At 37.4% G+C, this 26,417-nt stretch overlaps 1 protein-coding gene across 2 annotated transcripts in view; it reads right to left on the bottom strand.

The window, feature by feature from the left end:
* SPSB4 (splA/ryanodine receptor domain and SOCS box containing 4) overlaps positions 1-26,417 on the bottom strand; it is a 185,027-nt gene that overhangs the window by 135,977 nt on the left and 22,633 nt on the right. For both annotated transcript variants that reach the window (XM_063339901.1, XM_063339903.1), the window contains exons 4-6: positions 21,531-21,667; positions 2,649-2,726; positions 246-329 (exon numbers count right to left, since the gene is read on the bottom strand). The gene's annotated coding sequence lies outside the window, so the exon portion shown is untranslated. The remainder of the gene's footprint in view (positions 1-245; positions 330-2,648; positions 2,727-21,530; positions 21,668-26,417) is intronic.

The raw sequence follows: 26,417 nt of genomic DNA, 5'->3' as shown, positions 1-26,417 counted from the left end.
CAGCTGGCCCATGTAGAAAGTAAAATGTGTCCAAAGTATGAAAATTTGAAATACTGTCTCCGTCTGCATTTATAATGCTAAGGCATTATATGCCGCTATGAAAGTAATATGACATTTTACCAGAAAACAGTTACCTTTTCTTCCTCTTTTAACATTTTGGTGTCTGCTGAATAACATATGCAATCTGTTAGCTTTCTCACACTGAGACTCACGCTCTCCCGTGCTGGTGTCCACATCATACATACCTGTAGCAGTGATGCTGCTGCCTCTCTCTTGTTGTAGACTCCCTTGTGCCAGAAGCAGCAGGTTAGCAGATCTGTGCCAGAGACCTGGTGAAGGAGAGAAGAAATAAGAAACCAAGGCAAGAAAAATGCTGCTCAAAGACAGCAGCAGTTCTGCCCTGCAGGATAACACTCAACACATGAGATAATTCTTGGCTGCGCTTTTGCTATTTATTGCCTTCCACCAATTCTCACTAACAGGAGCCCCAAAACCTTTAATGGTTGTATATATGATATAGCCATTGCATGGCAGGATAAGTGGTCTGTACACACTTAAATCCATCCTCATTCAGCTTGTGTAACCCTGAATTAGACTAAAGGACAGTCTTTAAGAGTGCATATAAATACATGCCTCAGTAGGTCATATATCAATAAATGTTGCAGTGCATTCTACAAGTGACTGTCAAATCTCGCTTCTATTAAAAATCTGCATTTTTTGGTACCTCAAACAGGCCTTTACAGACATTCATAGAAAAAAAATAGAAACATCTTCAATGCATAAATGTAACTTCTCGGGCATATCCCAGAATATATATTTTAACATATTCATGCAATGAAAAAGGAGCCTCAAGTTGTAATGTGCTGTCAAATCGCAACCAATTCTGAGACAGGTGCTTCCACGTCTGATTAAGCAAGCAAGAAAGGATGAAGACAATTGGTCTTTAAGGCAAGAAATAGCAGAAAAGCTCCCATGAATGGACAGCAGTAGAGGGAAGAAAGTGCCTGCCAACGCATTTTTAAAATAGGCACAATTTTAACTGCTCATTCTGCTCAAGTATCTCAGGCATAGCTTTGTTTTCAGAGATTTTGATTTTCAGACCAAATGTTTTATACCTAACATACATACAGATTCCTTGCATATAAAAGTGTCTGGTTTTGTATGTTTGTCAGAGCGATTGGGTGACTTGTCATAATAATCACCCTGGAAGAGACCTGGGGGACCCTCAGGAAGTCTCTAGTCCAAACTCCTGCTCAAAGAAGGGTCAGCTATGAGGTCAGATCAGGTTGCTAAAGGTTTGTATAGTCAGGTCTTAAAACCCTCAAAGGATGGAGACTGCATAATCTCTCTAAGTAACCTGTTCTTCTGCCTCACCGTCCTCATGTATTTAAAACAAAACAAAAAAAAATTTATCCAATCTGAACCTGGTTTGTTTCAATTTATGGCTGCTGTTTGTCATCCTTTCACAGTGAAAAGTCTGGTGCCTTGTAAAGGAATGGCATACTGTTTTTCCTAGTAGTTTGTGACTGCTTAGTAAAATACATGAGAGATTTCCAGGAAAGTTCTTCAATCAAGAAGAGGAACCAGGAATAAAACCTGCAGCATTTGTAAAAATATCTCAGAGTTCACCATAAACTACATTTGCCTTACAGAAGGGCCAATTCCTCATTACTTCATGGTAAGTACAAACATTTTGGAAGAGTGGAAAATATTAATTAGCTAAAAACCAGGCAGAGTAAAGAGGTTTCAATTTCAAGGACAAAACAAAGCAAAATATGTTGATCATGGAAATTTCAAGATCAAAATTAGGCAGCTTAGCTGGTTGGCCATGACATAAACCACAATTTTCCAATCACTGCCTAAGGCAAAAATGTCAGAGCTGAACTAAATTGCCTAGATTAGGATGTTTAACTTGACATGTTTATTCTAGCTGAAAGCCAAACAAATCTTTCCAACTTTCTAGAGTTTTCTTCACCCATTTTCTTTTGGAAAAAAGCTAATTTTTCTAGCAATTCTGCAATAAGACAGAAGCAAAATTAAAAATGTATATATGCAAATGTATATACACAAAAATATCCATAAAATTCAATGATTATATATTACTTTTTTTATATATATATATATATATATAAAAACTATCAGATTTCTCACAGTTTGCAATGGTGGCCTGAGTTGGCAAGAGGTTTCATATTTATCTATAGGTAATTTATACTGGTCACTGTTAATAGTCACAGGTAAATGTATTTTGGATAATTAGAGGTGATCCCGAATTCGTCACACAACTTATCAAAAGCCAATCCACTGTGGTAAATATCAATGAACTTCGTTTCTGGGAATCAGCAGCCCTCTGTGCTGCTGTCACAGCTAGAAAAGGATCGGACTAGAGGGGGAAAAGACCAGAGAGAAATGGGCTTTCCGAAAGCTGGAGCTGGCACAGCGAAAAAGTGCAGGGTGTGTCATCCTTTCAACACAAGGATCTGCAGCCACAGAGCAGTGTACAAACCCCCCTGTTAGAGCAGGAAGAGCAAATACCTGTGCAAATGCAATTAGGCTCCATCCAGTATATACACAGCCAGTTTAGGGATACTGTGGGCATCCCTCATTTACACTGCAACACTGATGTATCTTAAAAACAGTCAGTATCCTACCTCATACTGAGGGCAGAAGAAACTGCTTTTTGCCTTCAAAATTTGCCTGATTTGAGTATTATTAGAGTCAGCAGGTACCTGGAAGAAAATTGAAAAAACAGGAGCCATTATAAAATACCCGTGTGCATTACAAATTGTGCTTACACAAGCACATGATGCATTCTAATACGTATACATTAGTAAAATGAAAGTGAGGTGACTTCTGAGAGAAACAGATACTTAAGTCTTCTCAGGTGTAGCAACTCGGGCACTACTGGAGACTCTTCTTTCCAATTCAGTCGTGGAGGATGTGCAGCTCACATGAGGCTCAGTTTTTGTGTCTGTCTATCAGTAAAATGCCCCATCCAAGACACAAGAATGCACCTCTGTGAGGAGGACAAAAGAGGGGTTGAATGAGAAGAGCTGTCCTCATGTCTGAATGAGCAAAACAAGGAGTTTCTCCATCTCTTGTCACACGTTTGATTGATAGAGAGTTACTGGATCCAGGCAGCATGTTCTCTACTGTCTCCTCTACAAAGAGATCCCTTAAGTACAGGCAGGCAGCCACTGCTGAGCAAACAGCTAAGAGTGGAGTGGAACAGCCAGAATCTGATGAAGGTCTAGAGGAGTCACACACAGATGCTTTGCTTTAGAAGGACATGTCCCACCATGCCATTAGGATTTACGACTTGGGGATTAGAAAGTGTTTTGGGGAAAATTGCCATCAGAAATCAGGATTCTGCTTCCCTGATCTCATCCTAAATACATTTTTACTGAAAGGGACAATCTATTTCCACCTATGCCTTTGGACCTCCCATAAATAAATAAATAAAATCTTTAGCAAGTAGAGCTTCACATTATTTAGCCTTTGTATCAAACTATCTTTTACACTTTTACATTAAACAATGAATTCTGTTACTAAACTCCTCTTTCTAGTAATATTTAAAATACTAACCAGTAAATGTCCATCGCTCAATGTCCTGGACCTGCTAGAGTCAGAAGACTAAGTGCATCAAATTGGACTGTAAATTACATGAGTTCTATTTTGACCTTGACATCATTCATCCTGTTGTTTCAATGTAATTATATTTAGCCTTCAATCCATCCCCAGCAGCCCTAATATTTCACATTTTGTTAGTCTGTCTGCTTTACTCTGACTAGTGACTTACAAAAATAACTACACTTCAAAACACCACTTCAGAAAATTAACCCTGAAGCAGTGTTCACAACCCATCAACAGTTCTGTGCAAAAGAAAAATATCATGAGTGCCCAGTTGACAACAGTAGTTGCTGAAAGCAATAACAGAAAAAAAATGTGAAAACTCAGAAAAACACACATACAGATTTCAGTTCTGAACTGTTTAATAGCCTAGAATACAAATTTGACAGCAAATACTGTAGTTACTTTATTATAACCTAGATTCATATGCACAAAGCTTTCTATAAAAAAAACCCAACACCTCTTTTCAGATGGTATTTCCTCTGCCACATCTTAGGTAAAAGATGATACTTTTCCTTTATTATTTTCAGCAAAATCAGTTGGAAGAAGTCTTTTAACTGTAAATGTATTTTACGGTTATTTTTATTTTTAAGGAAATGTTTTAAGACACGTACATTATCCTCATCGAACAATAATCTTTTTGCTACTTCAGACTTTTAGAGATTAAATAATAAAAACTCCAAAAATTACTCCACAATTTGGAGGGAAAAAATTTTAATTCTAAAATTTAAATTCCAAAATTGCATTAATTTTCCTTGGATCATAGAATAATGCATCAAGCTTATGTATTTTGTGCAGCTAGCTTACATATGATTGCATCTCTATGGTAGAAACAATTCATTTGATATCTATACTTACGCAAAATCTAGTTTCTGCAAGCATTCACTAACCTAGTTACTATGTAAAAAAACCTTTCAATGGATACACCTAGTTACTCTAAACAGTATTGCCTAAAAAAAGTTTAATACTAATAATTTACATACAAGCAATTGTCCTGGACTGGGTATCATATCATCATAAGGCTCCAGCAAGTATAAACATCTCCAAAATCCCATTTTGCACTGACCCATCTTGGCCGTTGCTCGACCTTTGTGAGCCTAAAGGGAGGAGGCTTTAGCCCAAGTCCCAGTTGCAGCGCAGCCCTTTGGAGTGGAGTTGTAACACTTGTTGGGAACAAAAGATGCCTCAACATTCCTTATTGGAATATGCTTTTTGTGTAGCTAATAGGGATCCTACAGCTTAGGATAGAGTCTAAATATGCATTCTTTCCTGAATTCAAATGATCAGCCCAAACCTAAAATGCATAGCTCAACATTCCAACTAGCAAAAATTATTGCTGCTTTTTTGTTGTTGATTTTAAAGTAGCCAGAAGTTTCTTATTCTTTCCCAAACCTACCAACAAATACAAAAAGATGCCACTATAAATTGTAAAGGACTCAACATTACGCTAGTGGAAATGACATTTCTGTTTTGTTTGTCCAGCCTAACATGAAAATCATTTTCGTCTACTCCTGCCAAGATGATGCTTCACAGCATTAGGATCGTAGGACAGTAAGTCTCTTCAAGTCCTACTTTCACATAAGACCTAATGTCTTATGGTACAAATTTTACTATTGTTCCTTATTTCTTCAAAATATTTCTTTGAAAGTGACAAAGTTGTCTTTGATGTAGGGCAAGGAGATAACTTATCAGAATCATCCTTCACACAAAAGTTAGTCCAGCTCAAAGCACCAACAGAAATGACCCTGTGTGAATAAACATATTTCAAAGGTAATCCATAGGAAACAGCATCTGATGATTATGTTTTGAATGCGTAAAAACTGGAACTTAACAAATTGAGGGCGCAGCTGAGATCTAACCTGCTGTATTTCCCTCAAATCCAGATTTACCATTGGCTCCTATTGCTGAGTTTGGCTCAGCATCTTGCCCCAGGGTGTTGAATGACGCCCTCAGGGTCCTGCTGGAAAAGAATAAAAGCTTTTTCTCTCAGCTAACCAATAAAAAGCAAGTCAACAGCACTCCAGGAACACCTATTAAAGCCTAACAGAGCCTAATAAAACCAGTTACTTAAATATTAAAGCCATTTCATTGCTAGTGGCTGGAACATGAGAAAGCAGGCATTTCAACTGGTTCAAGCCTTTATCAAAGCTTAAAAAGAAAAATTGTGCTATTTATAGGCACAAGCATAGAAGAACAGTGCTTGCCAGCCCATTTTATTGCTAACTTCAAAGAAAATTCATCTTTAAACCAATTATTTCTTAAATCCTGCAACTGAAACTGGTGTCTCAGCCCCCTACACCGGCGCTACTGTAACCAGCCACTGAAAGGACAGACAGCCCAAAACAAATCATGGTCAGTCAGAACCATCAGTATCAACTGTGGGGTCATAGTTTACAAATTCTTTCAGGGTGCTAAAAATATCAGAAACCCCATTTGTGTTTAGACAGACGTAAAGGCACAATAGATTATGAATTTACAAGGCTTAACAGAAACAAAGGGTACAAAGAGAAACAAAAGGAAATGGGTGCAATTAAGAGACCTTAAACTTCTCATTACTGAATTCAAGATAAAAATAAAAATATAAATAAAAAATATATAAAAACCTAAAAATTCCTAAAATAAACTTGTCCTAAGTCTATAATTACACTAAAACATTAAGATGTTTACTTTCCTTTAAATTGAATTCTAACATTGATGTCTGAAGTCAAGGTTCATTTCACCCTTTCCTCCCCTCCTGTTGCACACCATTTCCATCCCAAAAACAAGCAGTATTTATTGTTTCAGTTCAGAGAGTTTTTGTTGTGAAAGTCTCCGCTTCACCACAAGAGCTGTGGGTTGGAGAGGAAAAAATGCTCATTGTGCTAGGAATTTTGGCAGCCCCCAAGCAGAAACCTGCCACGTAGAACTTCATTTTGGTGTGCCCGTGGGTGTCCTCACTGCCTGCTCTCTTCCCTTTCTCAGCTCACCGGCCTCAGAAATATTCCACTCTCGATGAAGGTTTGCAAGTTGATCTTCTTCACGTTTTGATTATTCATATGAGTGTGCAGTCAAAAGCATTCAAGTGTAGGTTCTACTTTATTTCATTCCAATCTGGGAGATTTTTGATTTTTATCTCAAAGACACCTCTTGTATTTATACTTTTTCATCTAGTTCTTTAACCCTTGTTCAGCAAGTCACATAAACCTGATCTGTTGACTGTGGAAGCAGTGCTAATTAAAGCTAATTAGCAGTGCTAATCAAGCCTTTGATGAAATCCTTTTCATAACATCACATTAAGGAAATTAATACCCATTAATATACAACTGAGTTATTTTTCATAAGTAACTTAACAGGTCTAAGATACGTGTATGTATGATCTAAGTATCACAAACTGACCGTGCAGTAATCCCTGTATTTCCTCAGCTAACATTCTCCTACAGCCACATCAGCAGTTTTTATCACATCAAACATTTAGGTTCAACACACTTCCATGGCAGATTCATCCTTTGCTGTTCAATATACAGTGGATTTCCACAGTAACATTGCCTGCAAACATTACGCTTTTTAGTTTAAAGAGAAAAAAAAAAAAAGCTAGAGAGAGAGATAAGTGCAAGTTTTGATAGTGTGCAGGATAGCACCAAGCTGACATCAGAATTCCTCAGAGCAGCCCCAGAGAGCACATACCACAGACAGCATTAACACTGTGAGAGTCCACAGGACAAGTACATTGGCAGCGCTGGAGTTACACACACTCTAAAGAGGTACATGCTGGTCTTAACACTACTCAGAGAAATTCACATCATCCAGCGTGAGTACGCACCAGGCATCTTTTCACACAGATGGGAATGCTCCAGCCTCTTCCCAATAATCAGGTCAAGGCATACACAACTGAGAAGCAAGAGTGAACTGGAATTTAGTGCCTGTTAAAAGAGACGGTCCGAGTACAATCCTAGTATGCACCACAGTGGCTAACCTCATTTGAAAAAAACAACTCAGATTTGACCATTTGGTCAACACTTCAATGTATCTTTAAAACAGTTTGCTATGTAACAAATAATTGAAAGTTTCACGTATTCTAAGAATCTTCCTCTGCAAATACAGAGATATAAGAAACATGCAAATGAAAGCCCAAGAGTATGACAGCAATGCCCATCTGCCAGAGGCACAGCACTCATCATAGATCATCCTGTTCCCTTCTGCAGACAAACCGTAATTAGGTGGCCAAAGAAAGAGAACAGAACAAAACGAGCTACGACACAGCACCGAGCAACAGCAGCTTTGCCCTTTCAGCATCCTGAGCAGCAACTATGGAATTATAAAATAGAGCCATCCATCTCATTTATTCTCTTATACCAAATATCAGCTACATCATGCAATTCTTCTTACCTTTTCCTCTTAATTATTTTTACAGAGACTACTGAAATACTACTGTAAGCTAATATACTGTAGGCTTTTACTATTAAGCAAAAGATGGTAGGTTATTTTTTTCTAAAAAGCCAAAAGGTCACCTTGGTACGGTAACTGGATTCCATTCAGAGTTTAAGTTCTCATTGTTAGTTTATCTTTCTCCTTAAAGATTTCTCCCTGAAAAATTTCTTTTGAACTATTGATTTTAAAGTGTATAACAATCCAAAGTGCTCAATAAATGTAGCTTTATTGCTACTTACAAACTGGTTTAGAGTCTCTGGTTTCCTAATTGGTACCAGACAGAAATAATTATAACTAAACTAAACGTTTTTGTTTGACTTTGCCATGCCTACAGTGGTCCCTGAAGCTTAAAGACTCCTGTAAGACAAAATAGTATATTTCACTGAGGAATAAAAAGGAAAATAGTAATTTAAATTTGGCCCATTGTTTCTTGGTATTGCACAAGTAGAGTTATTTTGGGAATAAAACTACCAAACTCATAATCTTGAACTATTCCTTCTGCTGGAAGGAGGTAGCAGTATTCCAGAGCAGTATGATGTTTTTCTAAGACTGCTTCACATTGCATCATGGATTTGTGGCACATCTCCTGTCAGCACTACATGCTATAGATACGCAGCACAGTGCCTTGGACCATGCTACCAATTTGCCTGCTCACCATGCCTAGTTTTGGTTGTACAGAAGACACGGGTGCTTCTTTCCCGACCATTAAAGAGTTAGATCCCAGCATTGTGCAGATCTGGAAATTATTCTTTAGCTGGTGGGGTACAGTCTTTAAAACTAGGAGTTCAAAGTAGCCATTAGTTTCTTCACCTGTTTCTAAGCAGGTACCAAACTCTGTTCGCACAGGCAGAAAGCTTAGCCCAGCATAAATATGCTTTTCCTCCCCACCTGGTTAGAAACCAAAGTGTTGCCAGCTCCCAATAACTGCAGGGGTCTCACAAGATTAAGTGCCTTTCTCGAAGGGTATGCTGCAGAGTGAAGCATTTATACGACAATCTCAGCTTTTAAAGTAGGGCCTCTAGCTCTCATGGCTGCCAAGATCTGCTTTAAAAGTTGTAACGGCTCACAAATTACAGGGCAACTAAAAATAACAGTTTCTCATCTCGTGATTTTTAAGTGAGCCTCCTGTTCTTTGTGTACCTGGTGATTTCAGTAGTGATAGTGTCAAGTTTAACAGGCTCCAAGTGTGCAAATCACCTTCCTCTGCATATCCTGTCTATAAATGCTTTAAGATACTTCTAATTCTTTTAACAGTAGGATACACAGAGCATGAAGAATCACTTCAGTACTACTTCAGAATCAGTACTTAAAATTTATTCTTCACTTTGCAGCAGAGTGGGAAAAAAAATAAATCTGAGGATGCTGTCCACCCAAAACATGCACTTCATAGCTCAACCTGCCAGCTTCTTTCTCCTGAGTCAGCAGGGAACTGGAGACAAGACAGCTTCCCTCTAATAGCTTCAAGAGGTTAACTTGCCTAATTTGATATCCTACCAGTTCACAAGAATTGAGCAGAGAAAGTAGAGGGCTGGCAGGAGATCGACACTGTCTAATTTAAATGCTAACATTTCCAGGCTTTTTAACCCTCATTTTTGCAAGCTGATGGATTTGTTTGTTCCTTTTCACTCTGTCAGTGGATCTTTTTAGAACAATCCCATTTGACATTGGGATAAAGGTGAGCATGTGCATCAGGCAGTTTGAACATGTTGCCTAAGGAACAGAAAGACAAATGCAAAACAACTCAAGAAAGACCTACAGAAGAAGCTTTGGAAAAAAGCATGGGGTATATCTTAAGATCAGTGCTTTGCTGTAAATGGGAATAAAATATTTGAACTGAAAACCAAAAAAGGATGTGTTTTGTATAGGACTTATTTTTCTACAGAGAAAAAATGAAGCTTAATAAAAACAAAAGACATTTTTATGAGCTGTCATGCTGTTCTCATTACATAAAAAGTTACATGCAAACAGGGCTACTCATGAGCATAATCCTAGAAGTGATGTGAATGTGATAAACCATTAACATTTGTTTACTGATTATAAGGGGACATTGCATAGTGATTGCACACGAGGTATTCAATCGGAACATTTCATTCATTTCTTATGATATCAATGGCAAAGACGATAAAAATAAGTGTTTCATTTGCAATGGAAAAAGCAAACCCAAAGCAAAGTATCTTTACATTTTCAAAATAAAAAATAAAAAAAATCCCTGTTGGAATGGTGTTGATGATCCAGAAACGGAAAGCACCAGAAAGCAGTTAACTACCCCATTTAGACTACATTTCATATACTTTTGATTACATTAACCATTATTTTGCCATTTATTTCCTAATAGCCTTTCCTTAGATCCATCCAAAGTGACTGGAAGTTTCAATGAGCAAAGAAACAGGAATGGAGACTCAAGAGTTTGAACCCCAGCCAGAAAAAGCAAAGCTGCTGCCATATGTTAAATGCATAGGTACATGTCACTTCAGAATTGAATTCAAAGTTCCCCAGTGTCTGCAATTTCACTTTAAAAAGTGTGGGGTGATACAAAAAGACATTTTAATATCAGTTTCAGTAATTTTATAATATTATCTGAACAATGATTTTACAGCAAAAACATTACTCCTCTCATAAGTGAGGTACATAAATTTATTTATGCTCATATAAAAAAAGCAAGATCAATAGAAGCCCATCAATACAAGCTCAGAAATAAAAACAACACTCTGCTATAGGATAAAAAAGGAGGGCAGGAAAGTGAGGAGAACAAACAAGGAGAAAGAAAAACAAAATTAAAAACCACTGCAGAAGTCAGCAAAATACACTAAGTCTTCAGAAAGGGGAAAGAAGCAGAAGTGCCAGAAGCTTCATATAATATTTTAAAAACCCTTGATATTAAATTACATAAGGAATTTGGAAGGTAGTGACAAAATAGCCGGTTATCGATGGGAAACAGAGGCAACAGTCTAGTGTACTGGACTGAAAAGTGATAAAAAAGATCTCTGGCTATTCCTATTCTGTTTGGACAGCATATAATCAAGCAACTTTCCATCAACCTGGAAAGTGGAAAAAGCCATTTCAGGGAAAACAGAAAAAAAAACCCCAAACAAGCAAACATATGCTTGCTAGCCCCTATGCTAAACTCCAAATAATGCTGCTGTGTAATCCTTTCACTAAAGCAAATTAAGAAGTACAGTAGGCACTTGGTTACTTAAGAAGAACAATTCTGAACCCAGTAACTGTTGAATAAGGGCTTAGTTCTTTCCATTCAAAGAGAAGTCCAATGAAAAAGAAATACTGAAGATTTAATGAGGACATACATTATTGTTCATCTCCTGTTCTGCTGCCATACAAATCCTCCACGAAATCTCAAATCATTAACAAATAGGGGAAGCAAATGACAAGAAGTTCACCCAAAGGTCAGCTGTCTGCACCCAGCCAAAGATGCAGAGCCAGTAAGAAAGTTTTCAATGGCACCATATTCTGTAAAAGGATGCTGGCTTAGCAGTCAGAGTGCTTTGGGGAAAACGCACCAATTTTGAAAAAAAAAAAAAAATAAAATTATCATGTACAAAAAACAAAGGACGAAACTTCTGAGAACAGCAAAATATTTCAGTATTCCACGAAGGAAATGTGGTGGTAATGTTTCTTTTTAAGTAATGCAGTATTAATTTTGCATTACATTATGATAGGATAGTTATCAGAAGAAAAATATTTTGATCAAGGACATTTTTGTCCTTTCGCTCATGGAGAATTTGAAAATGAATCAACAGGGATCTTAACCAAAAAGGAGAGAAATACTGAAGGCTTAAACCCTTCACAAAATACATCAAAACATGCAGTGCACTGCAAATAATGTGGCTGATCTACCCATAGAATTAAAACTGCTTTAGAAACAGCATACTGCTACTATTACTGTTTCTTTGTAGATTTTTCTTTTTTTTTGTTCAGGGGGAGTGAGCTTCACAAATATTCTAAGTCAGTAGTATATTTCCAACCACTTAGGATAAAATCGACCCACGCTAACCCACATTACTCCTCTTGTTCCAAGAAGACATGATATTCATCGGATAAGCTCTTGCTATGGCTAAATAGATTTCATTACAGTGATTCAAATCTACTTTGGATTTTGCCGGTTCAGTGATTCCTAATGACCTAATGCAACAAATTCAAAATAAAGATATCCAAGGTTTTTGATTCCAAAACAATATTACCTGAAGTACAAACACAATGAAGAGGGAGTAGGATATTCAGTTACTGTTTCAGTATATCATCCGTGTTCACTCAGCTGTAGCAGCATGAGATTAGGAGATAACAGAAAGAAATCTGAAAACTACTTCACTTAAGATGCGTATCTTCACCTAAGATTTGAAAATAATTAGTCATCATTTTCAATAAAATTGCTATCATTCATATTATGTAATATGACACTGATATAACACAGAATTAATTGCCTTATACAGACACACCTGAATAACTTGATGGACGTCATTCATATTCTTAAGGACCAGAGGATGGAGTTGTGGTGGTTTCTCCGAGACAAGATTAACTGTTGGAATTTGTTTGCAGTGAAAGGGTGAATACACCTTGGCTGGTTTTTAGGTTGTGACAGAAGAGAGTTCAGCATGGCTTTACTTTGTCAGGCCTACCAGGACTCACATGCCTTGTGGATGCCCACATTTTGGAATGTGGATGTGCTTTATTAGGAAGTAACTCTTTTACAAGACCTCACTTCTCCCCAGCAAGCCACTCCAACCGGAATGTTCTTACTTCAACCATGCCTTTCCATCACCTCTTCTTCTCCATCCAACGTACTTGTCCTAGCAGCCTTTTTCAACCCCCACTCATCGCCCTCCCTCTTTCTCATGTTGTTTTTAAATATCTGACTTATTTCACACAGTCCCACGGAGGAAAAAGTTCAGTATGAAGCACGTGTAGACTTGCAGACAACTAATGGAGAATGCAGATGGGAAGAGAACTGAATGAATGTCATTTTCAGAGATCCTCAAGAGGAGCAGTATTTCTAGGAAGAGCAGTGCATCCATGCTGTCTGAATGACTTCCCAATACACAAAAATACCCTGTCCTAGAGGAAGGAGAAGGATGCCATCTGTGTTTGATATAATTTCCTGTAACAGACTATTGTAGCTATTCTCTTCAGTAGCAAGTACCATGTAATGCTTTGCAACTATGTAGATCAGCCATTCCTGTGCATCAGAAACTTTCCACAGCGAAAGTAAAGCAGAATGCCCTACACAGACTCAGACGGCGTAATGATGGGGGCAATCTGACTAGAAAACAGTTTTCAAATTCTCTTTTCTTTGCTATAGCCTCTTATCATATCTCTGCCCAACTGCTAGACAAAAATCGTATTTACACAGCAATGGTATAATCAGGTGTTTACATCACAGCACGAAGACATGAAAGAATCTGGAATGCCATATTTTGTAATACTTATGGAATGAGATCTTACTTCATTTCTTTCTAAGACTACATTCTACTGACCGAGCCATTTTCTGCATTTGAACAGAGGGATACTTCAGCATTAGTTATAACGAATTCAACAGCAAAGCTGACTAAGTGAGAAGTTGCCTAACAGACAGTATGCTAGTCCTTGCAGCCATCCCTCTAATTTTTCCTTTTGTTACCTAGCAGAACATACTGGGCATTTATGAATAAAAGCAATGTATTGCCATTCCACGTATTTCTGTGTCAGCTTCTACTAGTGACAAAACTCCGTGGCTTTCTACGGAGTTTGCAAATGGAAAGAACATTCATGTTCTCCAGCATTTTCTGATAGCTGAAAGCGTAAATGTTCATCTTCAAGGAAAAATAAGACAGAGCAAACTGTAAACAATACATCAAATACTAAACCACAAGCTCTGTTACTGGTGACCAGCAGTTAGGGTCACAAAAAAAAAAATAATTCCATGTAGCGTTGGAGCATCTTACATCAAGAAAAACACTGTGAAACTCGTGATGTTACAGAAAATCCACTGACTGGGATGTGGCTTTTTTGTCCCATATCAAATCCAGAAGGATGACAGGCCATTTCTATGTCTCTGAACCATCTTTTAAGGCATAAAGACCAGAACTGAAAGTTATTTTCAGTTAATCTTGTACAGCTGTTTGTAGACAAGTGCAGGAATTCTGGAGTTGCTGGGAAAAAACCTGACTGTCTGCTTTGTGCCGCTGGTGAGAGAGCTACAATGTGACTCAAGACTGAAAACAGGAGGAAATGGTGTTTTGTTTCCCTAGAATCAATCACTATGGATTGCCTGACAAAATTCTCTGGCACTGGAACAGAAGACAATAAAACAGATCTATTAACAAGCCTGGGAAGCACAGCTGGGTTATACCATTTTCCTCATGGAAAAGTTCTCCAAGTCCTTTTCCTATAAGGTGTGAGAGGTTCACAGAACATCACAGAGCTTAAATAATAATAAAAAAAAAGTAAGAAAGCATGCAACGATGGTTAACAGGATACAGAAAGAGAGAGGACTTTATATTTATTCCTGTCAATTGGTAGGAAGGGAAAAGTAAAGACCTCACATACATGCTAAACTGCCACCAAGAATAGACAGAAACAATACACTTGAAGTTAAAATGGTTATTTAACTGCAAGACCGAGTCTGGCACTGAAGAGAGAAAAAAGGTAAAGACTACTGTGCATAATTAAGGCTGTCTCCTAAAAAGAAGATGAGAGAGTGAAACACCTTCAAGAAACTGCTGAATCTGGGCACCAAAGAAAGTCTGCTGTTACATCCGTGCCAGGAGTACTGGAAAAGTCTCAGAAAGTGATTTGCTAGGTCCACAGCAGAGATAGAAATAAGAAAACATATTAAAAACCAGCTGAAATGGTAAGCAGGTGACCCATTTACTATTCCTTAACAAGTTATCAAACACTGCCAGATCTGAAGAACTGACTGCACAAACATTCTTAGCTCATGGGAAACATAAAATAAAAATACATTGGCTTCAATATCATGAGAAAAGCGTTGCCTTGTGTTTTCCTCTGTCAGCTCTGGTTCTTCCCAAACGAATATGCCTTTTCACCATCAAATTCTCAGCCAAAAGGCCCTAGGGACTGTTTGCCTTTGCAGACCATTTACCACGGCCTTGCAGGTACAAGCAGTCTGCAGACCAGAGTTCCATAACTCTGCGTCTAGAAGCAGCGTGGAATCACTAATGAAATGAGTGATTTCAAAAAGACACATGGTGAAAAAACAGCATCAAAACATTAAATCCCTTCTAGCTAAAACCTAACAGTAGTATCTTTAACAAGTGAAAAATAGAAACACAGCATCATCTAGTAACAGTTATTACCTCTTAGGATCTACTACTTTGGAAAGTTTTATTGGAAAACACAAAACCAGACCAAGGTGAGATACATTATGAAGAAAAAAAAGCAAAAGGAGTTACCAATAAAAGAATCTTTACTAACACACATTGACAACATCCAAAGATAGCAGCAGACCTGGGATGTTAAACCAGTTTCTTTCCCTCAGATGTTTTGAAGACTTACAGATTAGAGACATGTACAATGATAGAGACATGTAAACTATTACATAAAGGCATAAAATTATTATAACCAGCTAAGAATGTGTGCATTACATTACACTTTCATCATCCTGTATGCATCCACTGTGTTTCCATTATCCTGTATGCACTGAAACGTATGATTACATTAATCTTTGATGGTATAATTACTCCTAGTTGTAATTAGTAACAGCTGTGACATTCAGACCGGAGTTCTATAAGCAATAAATTTCTCCCAGGGTTTAATAAGCAGAGTCTTTTTGTAGTTTTATGCTGTGTTCGTGAAACTGAAGGAAACTTCATGTGTTGGAATACAATCTCTCTTCCATCTTCTTTCTACAAAATTAAGGCTCCAGTGCCCCTATTTACAGAATGTTTTACGATTGCTGTTTTCTACACAGTCCCAGTTTTCTCCCACTGACTTTCGTGGATCCCTCTACAGGTGCAGGGAACAGCCTACAAGTTGCAAACTGCAAAATCCAAGCCTACTGTCACAGCCCTTTTGACTATGAGGAACAGCTGAAAACACCAGCTTCCCACTGAACATGCAGACAACCTGAAACTGAAATATTCATAAAGAAACCCTTTATTTAAATTCAAGTGTTGATTTTGAAGCTCAGATAACAACTGTTTGAATGTAACATGGGTTATTTCATAGTTGCATAGCATAAGCAAAACCATTCAATTAACCTGACTATTCCAGAGTGCCAGCTATCTTCCATGTGACCATGTCACCCCATGTGACTTCCAAGAGACCCACTGAACTCTATTCTACTGCCAAAATACCTTTTCTTTCCCATGACAATTTCTGGAAGAAGCCAGTATACTTTGAGTACTCCAAAAAAAAAAAATTGAGTACAGCACACACTTGTTTACTTTCTGATTGAAAATAAAAACTCGTTTGGTTCTATTTATTTCGTTTTCTATTTGAGAGAGAAAAAAAATAGCATTTAAAAAAAAATAATTACCTGAAGCTGCTGGGAAAAACTAAAATAAATCACAAAATCCATCAAAATGCTGCATTTGATTGTCAGAATCAATGTTTATAGCTACAGAATGTAGTTGAACTTTATGGCAGAATATACTAGGCAATATATATATCACATTTATATTTAAAAAAATAGGTCAAAAAGTGTTTGTCAAGTACAGCTTGCAATGGAATAATGTAAATCCACGTCAGCTCTAATAACTGCCACAAAAATACACTAAGTACTGATGAAGACTGTAAAATGCACACCATAATTCCATATCTTTCTCACCAGTTAACTAATTTATCTCAAAATATAATTCATATATTGGGGTGGGAGGTAAGAGGAGGGGGAAGGCAGTTAATTCAGACATATCAGTGCCATTGCTGACTTTTTTTTTTTTAAATAGGAAGTTTTGAGATTTAAAAAAACAGAACTAGAAAGTTTAAAATTCCTTTATTTAGATAGCAGGAAGGCTTAATTCACTAAACCCCTAATCTGGAGAAAGAAAAATACTACTAAGCTGTATACTAGTAAAATCACAGATCACTAGGAAGCTGTCTTAAAGAATTCTTTAAAAAAAACAACTAAACAAACAATTAAAAGCCTCAAAAATAAGTTATCAAGCATCCCTCATCAAGAACTGACGCCTAAGACCAGAAGTCTGGAGCTCATCCATTTCATCTCCTCAGGCATCCACACAATAAAAAAGGCTAGCAGCACTGCATACATATTCATCACAGTCTTCTTGCTTTGCATTAGGCAACTTCATTCAGATTCATTATACTGAAATCAAAGCCAAATTCCCAGATTTTACGCTCATTTAGAGAATAAAAAAAAGGCTTTAGGAGTCATTATGAGCAGTTCACAGATACTGTGCTGACGAGCATTATGAAATAATTCAGATTCGTCATCGTAGATTATATCACATACAAACATGGATGAAGATGTAAAAGGCCAAAACTTCTCCCCTGATCTTGGTAGGATTTTCTCAGGTCACCCTGCCTCCCTCGCCACAACCCATTATATCCTGGGATTCTGCTTAAGCCCAGACACAAGAACTGAGGACATCACTAACCAGCTACCATCTTGGAAAAACTATTCATTAAATCAATTGTCTAGTTAGTTTACTTCTATACCTGATATTCTAAATAAGCTTGTAAATACTGTGACACCAGTACCAAAATTTTGACAGTTGCACAGGAGCTGCGTTTGACATCTTCTGAGCTCACAGTAATGGCTAGGCCACCCTTTCAATGTTTCAGCTAAGAGACAAAACTCGTTATGCAATGCTGGGTCTATGCAGCTACTTTCTATTATCAAACATCCCTTCCAAAGGTAGCCGGAGAGCCAACAGCAAGCTCCACTCCTAAATCCAACACAGTCAGGCTTCTGACAAGTCCTTGAAACTGCGTGCAGCAGTGGGGCTGGAGGATGCTCTGTATCAGTTATCTGCTGACAGTGTGCAGAGGGGAGAGGAGGGGCAGGTATGTGCATAAACGGTCTTGGCAGGACATCGTTGATGTCGATATGCTGTCAGAATACCAGAGTTTACAGTAACGCACTACAGATCACTCCTGTGCAGTCCACTGAAAGCATTGCTCTTCCCATTCCTTTTCAGTATGTAGATGCAGCCAATGTGGGAATTTAAGTGCCAGTAATAAGCAGAAAATGCTACTGACGCTTCACGGTATGTTCACCTACCAAATCAGCATATATTGATAAAAAAAGATATATACTGAGCTCTCATGGTGGTTAAGAAGGAAAAAAAAAAAAGAAAAAAAAAGAAAAAAAGAGAAAAGCATGAGCTTAGTGAATGTAAGTTTAAAAAAAAAAAGAAAAAAAGAATGTCAGAACTCATTATTTAAGATCTTGTGATTTTCAGGCTAATATTGCAATGGTTAAAACATTTGGTTTTGAAGCTACTGATGCTGAAAAATCATTGACTTTACATGCAATAAGTGGCAAAACAGAAATTATACAATGTATTAGCAATCAGATAGCTTAACATCACTTATCAGAACATTAGGTTCCCTGGGTTCAGAGTTTTCCTTTTATTTAATATTCTTTCCATGCTTGCACAGCCAAAGAGCTTGTTGAAAACTGCTTTAATAAAATTACCCAAATACAGACTCATTCTGTATTACAAATCCCTGAAAACAGAAATTAATAATGGAAACACTGGCAAAAACTGAACTATCCATCATAAACGGTAGGGTAATTACCCTGTGTAGGTAGCAGAAATGCATTTACTGACTTGCATGCTGCAGGACCACATAATAGCTATTGACACCTTAGGATATATGTTTCGCATCCCAGTACCACTTCCTAAGCTGTTTGCCCTCCGCTGCTTTCCCCATCTTTCCTGTTTACCTCCCCCCAAAAGACAAAACCCACAACAAAAACAACCAACCACACCGAGCAAATAAATGGCGCAGCGCTCAAGCCATGGATCTGTAGTCCATTTGCAAGGATGTATTTATCCATCAAAAAGCAGATCCAAACCAGAGACACTCAATTTACATGACCAAATCGGAGCCCAGATTAACTGAATATCCAGACGTCAGGCAAAGAAGCCATGTTCTTTGAAACACAGCTCAAATTGGATTTAAAAGACTAATCAGAGAGATTTAATTATTGAAATGTGGACATGGATCTAATTGACTGCAGATAGAGAAGACATCTAATGCTACAAAAAGTTGTTCACAAAAATTAAGCTCTCTAACACTGTCTCTTTTCTCCAGTGCTGAATCCCGCAGTTGTGACATGCTCACTTTTGTTCACCACAGGCTAGTTGCTTGTCTCAAAGCAAACATTAACTTTTCAGAGAAAGAAACCATTAGAAACACATACTGTGGTCCTGAACTAAAATCTGAACACTATTGCAATTTGGCCACTTGCTGAAACTCAGCAAGAAAGAGGTTGGAGTCCAGAGCTTATTCTAATCAGGTAAACTAAGCAGCTATACTAAGCATCTCTTTTGATACTCCATGGAAACTCTTTTTTCACTATTCACTTTTTTTTTCTTTTTAAATGTTTCAGAGATGACACTGAGAACTGCCTTAATATGGTATCTTATTAAGGTAAATCAATTGCCATTGCATTAAGCTTAATTAAAAAAAAATAAAGAAAAACTTTTAGGTCAAGTTTCTCTTCCATGTTAAACTGACAACTCTTCCCTGATGAGGACTGATGAATAACCATTCTCAAATTCCAAATTCCATAAAATATGCAAAAAAACTTCTAGAATTAATCCGACTACCTGAGGTTCATTTTAAACTTTGTTTTTATAAAATGCACAGATCTAGATGTAGATCTAGATCTACAGAAATAGAGCAGAGAAAAAAAAAATATCTCCTGTAAATTTACAGGAGAAACAAGAAAGCAAGATTATAATTTTATCCTGCATGGCAACATAACAACTACAGGTCTGTAAGTCATGGAACCCTGCAAACAGGTCTGCCATTGCTGATGTCTCTGCAAGCCTAAGGTTTTCAATGAACCTCTCTCTTGGCATCTCTTGACATTACTAGTACAAAGCTGTACATTTATGTACATTTATGACTTGCACTTGATTGAAAACGGAGAGATGCAGAGGCAAAAAAACCTACTGGACTGCCAGATGGCAGCATACCAGTGGTCTTCCTTCTGGTAATAAGCCACACAAAGAAGATTTGCAAAAGTCTGCCCAGTTGAATCCAGCCCACAGCAATCATGCTGTCTGGTCTTCATTTCTTGAAGGAAACATGTTCATTCAACTGGGAGTCACAGGTTCTACTCCTGAAGTCACAGCATCTACATCAACTTTAACAGGGCAAGGATTTTACCACTGATCCTCTGGAATACAGTATTTGATAGATTTTACTGTATAAAACCCTCTAAACTGGAGCATAATTACTAGACAGATAAAATACAGTAGCAGACATTTGTTTTCAGAAAAACTATAATCAATACAAGCTATGCGGGCTGCATATATTTTTTCAATACTACTCATTAAGTTAAAGCAGACCCTAATGCTCTGATCACCCTTGGTTTTCCCCAAGCCAATTGATGCAAGCACAGAATTTAGAGTGGGGCCAGGGGTGCAGTGGGAGTTAAAATATTATGTCCATCATATATACACAGAAAAGTAAAAATCAGCTTCAATTTCCTAGAGACAATGGTAAAGAAAAGGGAAAGATGCTCCCCAAGAATTTATCTTTCTTTGCTTTAAATCTCTTCATCATTCTATGTTAGAATCTTGTTTGTTCATTTTTAAACTGATATTTTGCCTGAAAAAGTGCTAAAGAATTTGACACAATTAGTATAATATTTTTTCCTAAAACTAATATTAAAAACTAATAGTAACATGTTTTGTCTAACTTGGTGGTATTCCCAACAGCTGAAGCACATGGAAAAGAAAGGTTACTTACAAACAGGATTTTGAGAATTCATCAAAATTCATACAGATCAAAAGTCTATATGACAAGTCAGTGGTTATACTCAAGATTAAGATTTTTATGATGGTTTACGATAGGAAAATACATCAGGGTAGTAGCTCAGCTTTCAAACCAATTCTCTTTAGCCTAAACCTAACTCTTTTTCTTCAGTATCACTTATTTCTGTTTTGTATTTTTTCTGTTTTCTCCAAAACTAGGCTATTACATTGCCAGTTGGACAGCAGCTCATTTACAAACACTGATATTGATTTCTTTTTAAGCAACTACCTTCTAAGAATGAATATAATTGATTTTTTTTTTCTTGTCTCTGACTTGGTAAAAAAAGTTCATTTTGAATAACTAAATAAAACTTTCAGTCAAGATAAAAGGTATTTCGTAATGCAGCTGTAAGGGGTGAAGAGAATGAAGAAAAGCTTCAGCAATCAGTACAGCAATGAGAACCTTTTCTCCATCAAAGAACTGCATTAAATATTACCAGTCAGGTACCATTTTTTTTTTGCCACTGTATCAAAAAAACAAACCAAACAAAAGGAACTGGGGCAAAACAGGGCCCAAGCTTTATTCACTACCTTTGCTTTAATTTGCTCTCCCATCTGTTGGTGGCAATTAGCTCTCCATCACAGAAGGAAGTGGACTTGTCCCGGTCCTCAGGAGAATGCAGATTTCTTCCTCCTGGCAAAGGCCTGCCATAGTCTAAAGCAACATGCTGCAATACAAATGAGACACATAAATTACCATTTGTAAACACTAGTTACTGAATCTATCAGTGTTTTTTCTAAAAAACAAATGCTTTGATAGTTCTTTGGCTTTATGCAACATCATTAAGCTGCCTCACCTAACACAAAGGCTTCATCTAATAGCTTTTAACACACCTAGAGATACATGGGAGGATACATCTGGAGAATGAAAAAATTAGCTGTCATTTACTCTAAGGTTTCTAAGCCTCAGGGTTAGAGATCCCACCAGTATTAGCACTGAACAAGTCAGCTTTCAGTCCTGCTGTTGCTATAATGTATAACAAGAGTGCTTTTGTACCTGTGGTATTGCCCTTTTTCCTGACAGCGGTCTCCAGTTTGACTCTGTCATCACACCTCTGCCAAGCAATACTAAGAGCCAGCTATGGCCTGTTGGTTTTTTGGTTGAGCAGCAGTCAGTGACAGAGTCTGGACATACCTTCATGTATCTATCCCATAGCATGTTTACTAGAATCTGACAAGATGCAGGCAATCACTTCTGTTAGGAATTTCAGCTCAACAGTAGAAGTTTTATGGAACTACTTCACCTCAAGAACTGGGTTTAATGCGAAACTGAGGCTACTTCCTAGCTTACACATTGCTCTCATACCTACCCCGTATAAACAAAAATCACCATAAACAGATCTTCCCAAAACAGAAGTTAAAAGTTAAGCTTTGATCCTAAATAAAGAGCATATGCTTCAATTTACATACTGTAATTTGCTCCACTGACGGTGATTAATACAATTCATAGCAGAAAAAAAATAAGCATCCACATATATCTTTTGCAACATTACAGCATGAATGTTTCAAAACTTTACAAGAATAACTAAAAAGAGTATATGATAGATAGGCAAAGTCCAGCTGGTCGTAGCAGACTTTTTAGATCTAATGCCTAACAAAAGAGAAAAAAAAATAAACAAAAAAAATAATGAAGAAACAGAAAACATGAAAATATAGTTAACATGCTCATTTGAAATACTGGCTAAATGAGAAATTTGGGAGATTTGAAATTTAGAAATATTTACTGTAATAACTTTAACAATGAACAAGTGTGGTTACATAATTAAATTACTGTGAAATTAAGTTCATTTGAAGAAAGACAGATAAGTAAAACTATTGCTTTCTAAAATTGGTTTTCTTATTGGAAAATGAATTCATTATAAGACACAACCATATCTAAGCATCAAAGCAATGTAGTTATTTATATAATTGCAATTTTGTTATTCATGGGGGGAAAGCATTTAAGGCATTAGCTGTTATCACTGATCAACTCAACTTTAAAACTGATTGTTCTATTAGGAACAGCTGAATCAAAGCAGACAAAAAAGCAAAACCATATATATGCACGATTTAATATTGTCTTGCTATTAAAGCACAGCTTTCAAATAAGCTACTACTACTCCAGAAAATGAGCGAGTCTGTCACTGACTGAGAACCTTGTCCCAGTACATGATGAATGTGACACATTAGCAAGGAAGCTTCTTAACAGCCTGGTCTTTCGATACTGGCATGATCAAATCATTGAATTTTGACATTAATGTGTCACGCCTTGAACTCTGCCTTGGAGGCACCAGAGAGAGTAACACCACCGATCTCTAACCCCTGCATTTCCCAAGGCCGCAGCTGCTGAAATTATACTGAAATTGGTATATATGGAAAAATCACACCAAGTTGTACGCTATTTTATATACACCAGTAAAAAGTTAAGATTCCCACCAGTCAGAGAGTTATGCTGTTTAATTTAACACCTGAAAGCTTATTAGTTTCGCACATTAAACTTATCATTGCCTCATTTTATGCTACCATTGAAACTGAACAGTTTAACTCCTTTCCTAATTATTACCACCAAATAATACTTGGTATAGGAAGTTGCAGTACCATTAATTATCTGATAATGCAGAACATCAAGATTTTAATGGAAGCCACCACATCTGAACTGCTTTAGCCTCCTCCTTTGTCTCTTGCCCAGCAGTAAATACAGCATATTCTGGACTACATACCCATGTAATCTTCATTCCCTTTCAAAAAATGTCAACTTAAAGTTATTACTTTTCTGAAATACTTTTTATATAACACTTGGCACCTATCAGTGAGGCAAAACCCACATTTGCATATTTACTTTTCATGAAAGCAGCAGCTGAGGCCAGCCCAGAAGCTACTAACAAAGGGACCTGCAAAAATTCACAGAGCTCCAGGCTCCCTTGTGTGGCTGCTACTGTGGGTTGAGTTGCTTGAAGGTGCTGCGAATGCTCACCATCGCTGGGGTGCTTTTAGTTTTAAAAATAATGCGTCCATGCCACATGAAAAGAGGGCCCTATGCATATCATGAGCATGACAGACTAGATACTGCCAAGAGATCAGACTCTTTATAGATATATTTGTGCTTCAGAGAGGCAAGTAAAAAGATCTTGGACTCTCCACAATGTAACTGTGCCTTGAGATCCTTAGTATTTTTCATCTTTATATAAAATTTTAGTTTAAACAAAGAAATGCTTTGGAAGATTCAGCATTTCCATCTTAAATACTTCAAAGGTTTTTGTCTTTGAAGAAATTAAGGTACTGATTAAGCAGTGATTTATTCTATTTCCTATTTTTGGAGTCAGCTATAGAGATCTTAAGTGTCCTTTAAAATGGATACATATGGCCATGAAAATAACCACTAAGGCAATTGTGGCTTTCAGAGAATTTTCTACAAGCATTATTTACAATTTGTTTTAATCAGCAGAGGCAGCGTTAGCATCTGCACCATAGCAATGTTAATCAGAAAATGCAACACTTAATTCTGTCAGTATTCAGAATTCTCTCTTCTAAAAGCTCTCCAGTGTTTAGGTATCTTGGTACTGTAATTTAGTGTTCAACTGGCTGTAATTAATCAAGTCATGATGTAATAAAAACACACGGATGTTTCCATTCAGAATGTTCAAACAGTAAGTACATACTTAGCCAAGGAATCAAAATCTGCCTAGAAATGTTTACAAACCCCACTTAACTTACTGACATTTTAAAATGCCACGTCCTGCACATTTATGTTGGTGCAGGCAATGAATTTTCTCATACGTAAAAGACCATCAAGCCACGCTGCTCTGACAACTGAGTACCTGTAGTAATAACAGCAACCTCACAAAATTGTACTTTCTCATTTAGAAAACATATTTGCTAAGATTCCAGATGGTTAAAAGCGTTAGAAACATGGGCACTGGGTTTGTCAATAAGAATAAATTCATCAGGGTGTTAATTTATCATCCCACATTTTTACGGTTTTGCCCAGTCCTCCTTCACTAGCCCAAGCGAGCAGCTGCCATCCTCCCTTAGCTGACAGGCACACGCTAACCGACACTGCAGTAGCAAGTTAGCTACTAAGAGAGCACATCTGCGAACCAAAATGAACCATATTCACATCTTTGGCTTAAAATATAGGTATGTACTTTCAGACTACCTAAGTTCCTAACGAAAAGTGGCTGAACATTGATTAGAAACAGAGATGCCTATAGAGCAATCCAGAACCACCAAAACACTGAACCAGCTTCTGAAAGCATCTCTCTCTTCAGAGGCCAGCACAATCAAGATTTTAATTTAGGGACCACAGTTCATTACGTAAAATTAGTTACAAATAGTGGTGATTCAAACTACCTAAAATTCATTTCCTAAACTAACCAAGGCCAGCTCTGTGCAGAATCATTTTGCCAGTATGACAATACTAGGTTTTATTTGTTTGTTTAATTCTGACTGTGTAATCACAGCCATGAAATATTTTTACCTGCAACACCTTAGCCAGCAGAGTGCATATGCTTCCTCTCTCCAGCAAAATAAGCTGTATTGCCAAAAGGCAGAGTTTGGCTAATGTAATTACCACTATATCCAATATTCCTGCATGCATAGACAAGATAGTCACGGTTGAAAACTCTCTCCCGCCCTTGACCACCACAGCTTTGCAAGAAGTCGTCCCGTAGCAAAGAATTCACATTCAGTATCTAAAAAAATAAATACTTCTTTCTGCTACTGGCAGTTTGTTTCTGTCAGTAAAGTTGACAGATCTTGTTTATCTCGATAACGTTTAATTTTTACAATTACCTTGGATATTGCTGGGGAGAGAGATTCTAGCCCCCCACAGGCAAGGTTTTCATATTTTATGTGTTTTGTGAGCCTTTGTTATCATTTGCCCATATTCTAACCTCTGTATGGCTTGACACTGGTACATAGTTGTTCCCAAATTAATGTCTTCTCTAAGTTTTACTAGCATGCCATTTCCTCCTTACAGGTAAGTCACAAGACAGTTTATCAGTCCGGACCTAACACTGATCCCCGCAATCTCATTCCTGCCTCCCTACAGTTCAATACTTTTCTTGCTGTCATTACTCTTTTTCTCCTGGTCAAAACTACTGGTAGAGTGAATTAGCAGCTACGCAGCCACGTTACCCTGAAGGGTATGAGTGAATGGCTCTCAGAGGAATGCAGACCTCCAAAGAGAGTAGTCGCGCACATCTCAAAGTACTTCTTCAGTGTCTGTAGCCCTGATGTCTCACTTTCCCAGTCCTGTTCCAACCAGAGTTTTACACTGACTTCCGAGTAAAACCAGGGTAAAGAAATGATGAATTAAGCCCTTGGTGGAGTAAGCAGAAAATAACACGAATACAACAAAAAAGCATTTCCATTAGGATGTACAACACAAATCTTTCTCTATGACCAAACCCCACTAGTTCAGCTGTTCCAGTTATGCCA

Source organism: Chroicocephalus ridibundus, chromosome 6 (genome assembly GCF_963924245.1).
Source record: "Chroicocephalus ridibundus chromosome 6, bChrRid1.1, whole genome shotgun sequence".
NCBI classification, from domain to species: Eukaryota; Metazoa; Chordata; class Aves; order Charadriiformes; family Laridae; genus Chroicocephalus; species Chroicocephalus ridibundus.
The sequence above is the reverse complement of the archived record's forward strand: the minus strand, read 5'-3'. Positions and strand labels throughout refer to the sequence as shown.